The sequence below is a fragment of the Giraffa tippelskirchi genome, chromosome 3 (genome assembly GCF_054371585.1).
Source record: "Giraffa tippelskirchi isolate mGirTip1 chromosome 3, T2T-mGirTip1v1.2.pri, whole genome shotgun sequence".
Classification (NCBI taxonomy): Eukaryota; Metazoa; Chordata; class Mammalia; order Artiodactyla; family Giraffidae; genus Giraffa; species Giraffa tippelskirchi.
In genome coordinates this window covers 30,421,130-30,430,953 of record NC_137277.1, presented here as the reverse complement: position 1 = coordinate 30,430,953, position 9,824 = coordinate 30,421,130, and positions in this window count along the sequence as shown.

The window sequence follows — 9,824 nt, the reverse complement described above, 5'->3', positions numbered from 1 at the left end:
TAAAAGTTATACTACCACATAACCCAGCCAGTCTGTGTCTAAGTATTTATCCCAAAGCAATGAAAGCATATGTTCATACAAAACCATATACCTAAATGTGTATAATAGCTTTATTTCTAAGAGCCAAAAATCAAAAACAACAGAAGTACCCATCAACAGGTGGGTGAATAAATTAAATATGATCTACCCATCTGATACAATGCTACTTAGCAATAAAAAAGAGTGAGCAATTGTTATATGTAGTGATATGGATGAACCCTAAGATAACTGTCAGGCAAAAAAAGACTACAGGCTGTATTGTAAGATTCCCTTTGTATAAAATTCCAGATAACGCAAACAGATCTACAGTGATAAAAAGTAGATTCATAGTTCCCTAGGGACAGGTAGGGGCAGGGAGAAATGAGAGGGAGAGGCAAGGAAATTTTAGTGGTTGGTGAATATGTTCATTACCTTGATGGTGGTGATTGTTTCATGAATATACTATACATACACAAACACACACACACACATATATATACAGTGACTCTATCAGTAAAGGGTCTGCCTGCAATGCAGGAGCTGCGGGTTCAATTCCTGGGTAAGGAAGATCCCTTGGAGAAGGAAATGGCAACCCACTCCAGTATTCTTGCCAGGAGAATCCCATGGACAGAGGAGCCTGGCAGACTACAGACCATGGGGTCACAAAGAGTCAGACTTGACTGAGTGACTAACACACACATACACACACACACACACATATATGTACGTGAAAAACTTAAAAGTTTGTATCACACTTAGAAAGAACTATAATTCAAAAAGATACATTCATCCCTGTGTTTGTAGCAGCACTATTCACAAGAGCCAAGACATGGAAACAATTTAAATGTTTATCAACAGAGGCATGGATAAAGAAAATATGGTACATACCTAAAATGGAATACCACTTAACCATAAAAAGAACAAATTAATGGCATTTGCAGCAACATGGATACAGCTAGAGATTATCATACCAACTAAAGTAAGTCACTAGATGAACCACAAGCTGGAATCAAGATTGCCCGGAGAAATATCAATAACCTCAGATATGCAGATGACATCACCCTTATGGCAGAAAGTGAAGAGGTACTGAAAAACCTCTTGATAAAAGTGAAAGAGGAGAGTGAAAAAGCTGGCTTAAAACTCAACATTCAAAAAACTAAGATCATGGCATCCGGTCCCATCACTTCATGGCAAATAGATGGGGAAACAATGGAAAGAGTTAGAGACTTTATTTTCTTGGGCTCCAAAATCACTGCAGATGGTGACTGTAGCCATGAAATTAAAAGATGCTTGCTTCTTGGAAGAAAAGTTATGACCAACCCAAACAGCATATTAAAAAGCAAAGACATTACTTTGCCAACAAAGGTCCATCTAGTCAAAGCTGTGGTTTTTCCAGTAGTCATGTATGGATGTGAGAGTTGGACTATAAAGAAAGCTGAGTGCCAAAGAATTGATGCTTTTGAACTGTGGTGTTGGAGAAGACTCTTGAGAGTCCCTTGGATGGCAAGGAGATCAAACCAGTCAATCCTAAAGGAAATCAATCCTCAATATTCATTGGAAGGATCGATGCTGAAGCTAAAACTCCAATATGTTGTCCACCTATTGTGAAGAACTGACTCATTGGAAAAGACCCTGATTCTGGGAAAGACTGAAGGCAGGAGGAGGAGGAGACGACAGAGGATGAGATGGTTGGATGGCATCATCAACTCAATGGACATGAGTTTGAGCAACTCTGGGAGCTGGTGATGGACAGGGAGGCCTGGCATGCTGCAGTCCATGGTGCAAAGAGTCGGACGTGACTGAGTGACTGAACTGAACTGAAAGTAAGTCAGAATGAGAAAGACAAATACCATATTATGGCACAAATGAGCTTATCTATGAACAGAAACAGACTCATAGACATAGAGAACAGACTTGTGGTTGCCAAAGGAGAGAGAAGTTGGGGAGGGAAAGACTGAGAGTATGAGATTAGCAGATAGAAACTCCTATATACAGAATGGATTAAACAACAAGGTCCTACTGTATAGCATAGGGAACTGTATTCAATATCCTGTGATAAACCATGTTGGAAAAGAATATGAAAAAAAGAGTGTTTATATGTGTATAACTGAGTCACTTTGCCATACAGCAGAAATTGGCATGATATTGTAAATTAATTGTAAAATCAAACACTGTACAATTAAAAAGTTTAAATTTGTTTATATTAATCATACCTCCATTAAACAAAGGTTAGCTCTTAAATGACATGGTAACTCGCCTTGATGTTCTCTCTGGTATACTGACCTACTTCATGCTCTTCTGTGATTTCTAGTTTCTCCTCCTCTCATTCTTGGGGCTTCCTTTTTTTTTTTGCAGTTGTTTGCACTTCTTTATTTGTTGTTTGAATATTTAAATATTCACTGCATGGATTTTCTTCGTGTTTCTGTATTTTCCCATCAGCTTCTATCTCTTAGGAATTTGAACCAAGGAAAAAAAAAACCTGGAAATAACAGTAAGATCATCACAACACTGGAAACGTGAGGAGAGCGGACAGGACTCTCAGCCATCCTGGAGAAGGAGACTCAAGTTCAGAGCAATTTGATCATCCAAGTAAGATCCTGATGAAGTGCCATTTCTGTAACATGGCACACCACCCACACTCTTACTTAAATGCTGGCAATAAAGGAAAATACTTTCCCCTTTGTCCTTACACTTCAGTCTCAGCCCAGAGGTCAAAGAATCATTGGAACCTCCAGCTTAGACCTGATGATCCCCAGGGGAGGAAGAGTTGACGGTCTCATGAGGGAGAGTCTGAGAGGTTCACTGGGTCAAGTTCAATGAGGGTGGTGGAAATGCATCCATGCTCTGGGCTCTCCCTGTTCCCAGTTCTCTGGCTGGATGAGTACGTCCAGTCTGGCGTGGACCAGTCTGGTGGTCTGCATGGACCACCTTAGACTTCTAGAGTCAGTGTGGCCTCCTGACCAAAGGTACACCCACCCTTTCAGCTTCCCCAGAGAACTCTGCCCTGGGATGGGGGCATAGCTGCCACGTCCCTGCGTGTTTCACTCTGTCTCAGAGGGGAGACAGGCATGCATCAGAATTCAAGCACCAAAACCAGTTTGCAGAGGCCTGACTACAATCTCCACTACTCTGACCGCCCCCACTTCCTCCAAAAGCCCTGTCTTGACACTCTCAGCTCACGCATTCCTGCCTTTATGGGGCAGGCACATGGAATCTTAAGCAGTGATAATTTTACAATACAAATGGACTCCCCATGAAAAGAGATTATGTCGTTCAGTCACTATGTCATGTCTGATTCTATGCGACCCCGTGGACTGCAGCACACCAGGCTCCTCTGTCCTCCACTATCTCCCGGAATTTGCTCAGATTCATGTCCATTGAGTAGGTGATGCTATCTAACCAATCTCATCATCTGCCACCCCCTTCTCCTTTTGCCTCCAATCTTTCCCTAGTGTGGCAAAAAAAAGCAGGTTGATCACATTACCATCCATTCCCCCTTCCCTCCTTGGTAGAGGACACCTAGCTAGTAGCTGGAGACAGTGCTGATTGGAAAAGAAATACAACCAAATGTCCAGCCACCCTCACAGTTAGGTACCGCCAGGAGACAGGAGCAGGAATGCCATGTGGGACTTCCCGGAAGGAAGGCTGCCTACAAGAGCTGCTGGGGTGGGAGGGGTTCTACCAGGAGGGCATCCCCAAAGGACCAGAGGATGAGGAAGCCGCAGGTTGATGATGGTGGAGCACGAGACAAGGGCCTGGGTTCCTGATGCCCCAGAGCCTTCACACCAGCTCTAAATTACCCACTTCTGGACATGTTTTATGTGCAGGAGAAATTCACTTCTAACCAGTGTAGGCCACTGGTATTTTGAGGGTTTCTGTTCTCAGCATTGGACCTTGAGCTAACCGATGTAGTTTGTCTTCTCTCTATGTGCCTACAGCACTTGGTGACTTACTGAATTCTACTGGGATGATCACTCTGTAGTAACATTTCTCCACTAGACTCTGACTTTGGTAAGAGCTCGTCTCCAGATGCCTGTGTGTGTACTAGTCACTTAGTCATGTCCCACACTTTGCGACGCTATGGACTGTAGCCCGCCAGGCTCCTCTGTCCATGGGATTCTCTAGGCAAGAGTACTAGAGTGGGTTGCTGTGCCTTCCTCCAGGGGATCTTCCTGATGCAGGGATTGAACCCATGTCTCTTATGTCTCTTGCATTGCAGGTAGATTCTTTACCCACTGAGCCACCTGGGAAGCCCCTCTGGGTGCCTGGTACCTCCTTATGGAGCACAAGGCAGGTACCTGGGGAATCTTTCTGAAGGAATGAATGTCCAAGATAAGATTCAAAAGACACCTAGAGCTGGAAAGCTCTGTAATCTTCACCCCTGGGTAACTCCAGCTCCTCTACAGATGACTCACACTGTCTGGCCCCAGGGCTTTCCTCCCTGGCACACTCCACTCCCTGCAGACCAGAATATGGGTGTAAAAAAAGCCATTGTCGGCTCCCCTCCTCCTCCCCCAGCATCCTCCCCCTCACTCGTGGATGACAAAACCAAGGCTTTGTTTAGGCAAAGTACAGTGTTACATTTCTGACCTCTCAGACCCCAAAACTTCAGGAATGGAGAAGAAAACAATTTTACCAATAGTCCTTGTATATCCAAGCCAACATTTATTTAAAATATTCAAACACTGTTTTAGTATATTTTTCTCTGTCTCAGATTTCTACCCAGTTATTGAACTCCACCCACCTACTCTTCTATCAGTGGTACATTCAACATTTTTGGCTCTTTATTTATTACTCCCCTTTTTTTCTGTAAATGAGTTAAGAAAATATATCTGGGATTTCTCTGTGGTCCAGTGGCTGGCTCCACACTCCCAATGCAGGGGGCCCGGGTCCAATCCCTGGTCGGGGAACTAGATCCCACATGCCGCAAGGAAGATGGAAGATCCTGCGTGCTGCAACTAAGACCTGGCACAGCCAGAATAAATAGATAAAATAAAATATTTATAAAAATATTCATTGGGCATCCGTAAATACTGAACACTGTGCAAGGTTCTGGGGAGATGAAGACAGATGTGACTGCAAGTTGGGCTTCTCAATCAGGTGTAGACAACAAGCCGCAACTTGGCAATCGCTGTGATGAGGTGCCAGACACAGCGGTAAGCCTTGAGGAATGACCTAGTCAGTTTTCCCAGGACAGTTGGGAGAAGCTGGACACCATAGTGGTTGGGAGATCCTTGAATGATAAGCAGGAGGTCAGCAGAAGAGCAGAGGGGGCAAGTATTTTGTGCAAATGTGAGTTGAGTGAGAAATATTCTAGAAGGACGGACACTCGCGAGGAATGAGGCAGATGGTGGTACAGCAGGAGGTCACCTCCTCCACAAGCCATCTCCCCATTTCCTGAATTCCTAGAGTAGTTTACCTGGCCCTCCCTCCAGCACACGGCTCTTCCTACCCCCTTATAGCCATTTGTGTTCTTTTATTATATCCCTGATGAACTTTGGTCACCCTTAGGGCCGTATTCCATGTTGAACTCACTGGAATTTCTCCTGTCCACACCAGCAGTGGGTACAGCTAGGGCAATGTTTATCACAATAATCTGTGGTCCCCTGACTCTTGGCCAGCCTCTTAACTTTGACCCAGGGTCTATGAGCAGCTTCTATGATGATGACGGTGATGATGTTGTTTCAGGTGTATATCACGGTGATTCAACATTAGTGCACACTAAAGTGGTCACCTCCCGTCTGCTCACCATCCACCACCATACGGTTGACCTCTTCACCTATTTCTCCTGCCCCCAACCCTCTTCCCCTATGACTTTGTTTCTGTTTTGTCAGTTTGTCTTGGTTTTTTTTTTTATCCCACATATGGATGAAATCATACAATATTTGTTTTTCTCCATCTGACTTATATTCACTTAGACCTTCAAGGTCCATCCATGTTGTCACAAATAGCAGGATTTCATTCTTTCCATGGCTGACTAATATTCCAGTGTGTGTGTGTGTGTGTGTGTGTGTGTGTGTGCGCCCCATATCTTCTTAATTCACTTATCCATCAATAAGTACTTAGGTTGTTTCAATACCTTGGTTATTATAAATAATGCTGCAATGAATACAGAGCTATAGCTGTCTTTTTGAATTAGTGTTTTCCTGTTGTTCAGATAAACACCCATGAGTGGAATAGCTGGGTCCATATGGGTTGTTTCTTTTTCTGATAGTTCATTATTAGTGTATAGAAACACCATGGATTTCTGTGTATTTATTTTATATCCTACCACTTTGCTGAATTTATTTATTAGTCTAACAGCTTTTTTGGTAGTCTTTAGGGTTTTTTATATAGTATCATGTCATCTGCAAATAGTGACAGTTTTCCTTCTTTCTTTCTACTTTTGATACCTTTTTTTTTTTTTTGCCTAATTGCTGTGGCTAAGATTTGTGTTGAATGAAAGTAGTGACAGTGGGCGTCCTTGTCTTATTCCTGGTTTTAGAGGAAAAAAGCTTTTCACCATTGACTATAATGTTAGCTGTGGGTTTGTCATATGCAGTCCTCATTATGCTGAAATATATTCTCTCTATACCCACAATGTTCAGAATTTTTATTATAAATTGATGTTGAATTTTGTAAAATGCTTTTTCTGCTTCTATTGAGATGATCATGTCATTTTTACCCTTCTTTTTGTGAACCACAATGACTGATTTGCATATACTGAACTCTCCTTTCATCTCTGGAATAAATCCCACTTAAACATGTTACATGATCATTTTAATGTATTGTTGAATTCTGTTTGCTAGTATTTTGTTGACAATTTTTGCATTTATGTTCATCAAGGATATTGGTGTGAGATTTTCTTTTTCGTAGTGTCTGGCTTTGGTAACAGGGTGATGCTAGCTTCATAAAGTATTTGGAAGTTTTCCCTCCTCTTCTACTTTTTGGAAGAGTTTGAGCAGGAAAGGTAGTAAATCTTTTTTGAATGTTCATAGAATTGGCCAGTGAAACTCTCTGTGCTGGCTATTGCTTGTTGGGAGTCTTGTTTTGTTTTGTTTTTTTATTACTCTGTCAATCTCTTACTAGTAATCAGCCTATTTTCTATTTCTTCATGATTCGATCTTAGAAAATTGTATGTTTCTAGGAATTTATCCATTTCTTCTAGGTTGTTTAATTTGTTGGCTTATAATTGTTCATAGTAGTCTCTTATGATTTCTGTGGTATCAGCTGTAACATCTTCTCTTTCACTTCTGCTTCATTTGAGTTCTCTTTCTGTTTTTGGTTAGTCTAGTTAAAAGTTTGTTGATTTTGCTTTTCTTTTCAAAAAACCAGCTTTAAATTTCTTTGATCTTTTCTTTTCTTTTTGGTTTCTGTTTCATTCATTTCCACTCAGAACTTTTTTATTTCCTTCCTTCCATCAGTATTTTTAATGCCACATTTTTTTCCGTTTTTGCTTTCAGATCCTCACTTTTCCTTGAACCCAGAAGTGTGTTCAAATACTGTTGTGTTCTGGGGGTGGCTTTGAGTGACACCCACACACCCTTGAAATGACTAGAGAGATCCTTATCACACTTGGCTGCTCCTGCCAGGGGAGGGGCACCTCCCAGCATGCCCTTCACCCTCTTGTGAACATGCAGACTCCAGGGCCCACCCCATCCCCCTTCCACAGACTGGTCTGGATTCCATCTCAGGCTCCTAAGCTGTTACATAATCATAAGCTGTTACATAAATAATCATAGTCGTTTATGTAAACAATACCCAGACCCTCTAATTCTGTGCAAAAACACAGTGTTATGAACATTCGATGGGTGGATGAGTATTGCTTCCAATTTACTGACTCTCTGAATCATTTAGTCCAGCTTAAGCGCAGAACTATTTTTGAAATGCAGATGGATAACCATAGACTCTCAATTGGATGTAAATCTAGTGATGGTGGAAGGGGCCAGTTGTAGATTTTGTTGTTGTTGTTCAATTGTGTCCTACTCCTTGTGACCCCATGGACTGCGGCATGCCAGGTTTCTTTCCCTGTCCTTCACTATCTCCCAGAGTTTGCTCAGATTCATGTCCATTGAGTCTTCGATACTATCTAACCATCTCATCTTCTGTCACCCTCTTCTCTAGTTGTAGATAAATAAACATTTTGTCACCTGAGGGAAAGAAGGAAGCCCCGGGAATGTGAATGCAGGGAAGTCTTTTCTGTCTTTAAACAAAAATGATGTCTAGAGCCTCTCATGTCTCATGAATGATGTTGGAGATTTTCTGTGCATCATTTCTTAGCCTCACAACAACTTAAGGGTATGATCCCTATTTTACAGAAGGAAAAACTGAGGCTCAGAGAAAAGAACTAATTTGCCCTGGGGCCCGTCAATAGATTTTTAGATTGAAACTCAGATCCATCTGGCCACAGAGCCAGTGGGGTTTCTGCTACTGTGCACCTTTTTAGATATTTGACAAACTCTCCTGTAGAACAGGGAAGAAACTCCTGGAATGTGCTTAAATCAGCAGAGCAGGGGTCTGTGGGCAACAGTACAGAGAGGCCAGCCAGGCTCACAGGCACAGGGGTGGCCCAGGAGGGAAATGGTTGAGCTTCCTAAGTGATGAATTTCCATCAAGGTGGGCCAGAGCAGAGGTCTTGAGACCAGATGTCAGAAAGCTACAAAGAAGGATGGCTCCGGTTGGAGGTTGAAACTTGATTTCTAAAGCTCTACCAAGTTCAAGACTGCAGCTAGAATGAGAGTTCTCTATCAGGGCAGAGAGAGTTGGCTGCTCATAAAGAATGTGGGCATGAGATGAGGCTTAAAATGCATGAAGAAGGTTGCACAGCAATGTGAATGCACTTAACGCTGCTGAACTGTACATTCAAAATGGTTAAAATGGTAAATTTTACACTGTGTGTATTTTACACAATATCAAAGTCAGTAAAAGGGGGGAAAAGTGACAGATCCACAACTAGACTGAAAACAGGCTCAAACACAGAAGGTTTCAATGTTACTGTAGATGTCATGGGCCCCCCGCTAGACTGGCCATATCTTGGAATTTTAATAAAGAGGGATGACCAAAAAATTAGTCAATAGCATTCTTTTTTAAAAGCTTTTCATTTTGTATTGAAGTATAGGAGAAATATCAATAACCTCAGATATGCAGATGGCACCACCCTCATGGCAGAAAGTGAAGAAGAACTAAAGAGCCTCTTGATGATAGTGAAAGAGGAGAGTAAAAAAGTTGGCTTAAAGCTCAACATTCAGAAAACTAAGATCATGGCATCCAGCCCCATCACTTCATGGCAAATAGTTGGGGAAACAGTGGCAGACTTTATTTTTATGGGTTCCAAAATCACTGCAGATGGTGACTGCAACCATGAAACTAAAAGATGCTTACTCCTTGGAAGAAAAGCTATAACCAACCTAGACAGTATATTAAAAAGCAGAGACATTACTTTGCCAACAAACGTCCATCTAGTCAAGGCTATGGTTTTTCCAGTAGTCATGTATGGATGTGAGAGTTGGACTATAAAGAAAGCTGAGTGCTGAAGAACCGATGCTTTTGAACTGTGGTGTTGGAGAAGACTCTTGAGAGTCCCTTGGATGGCAAGGAGATCCCACCAGTCCATCCTAAAAGAAATCAGTCCTGAATATTCATTGAAAGGACTGATGTTGAAGCTGAAACTCCAATACTTTGGCTACCTGATGCGAAGACCTGACTCATTGGAAAAGAGCCTGATGCTGGGAAAGATTGAAGGCAGGAGGAGAAGGGGATGACAGAGGATGAGATGGTTGAATGGCATCACTGACTCAATGGACATGAGTTTGAGTAAACTCCGGGAG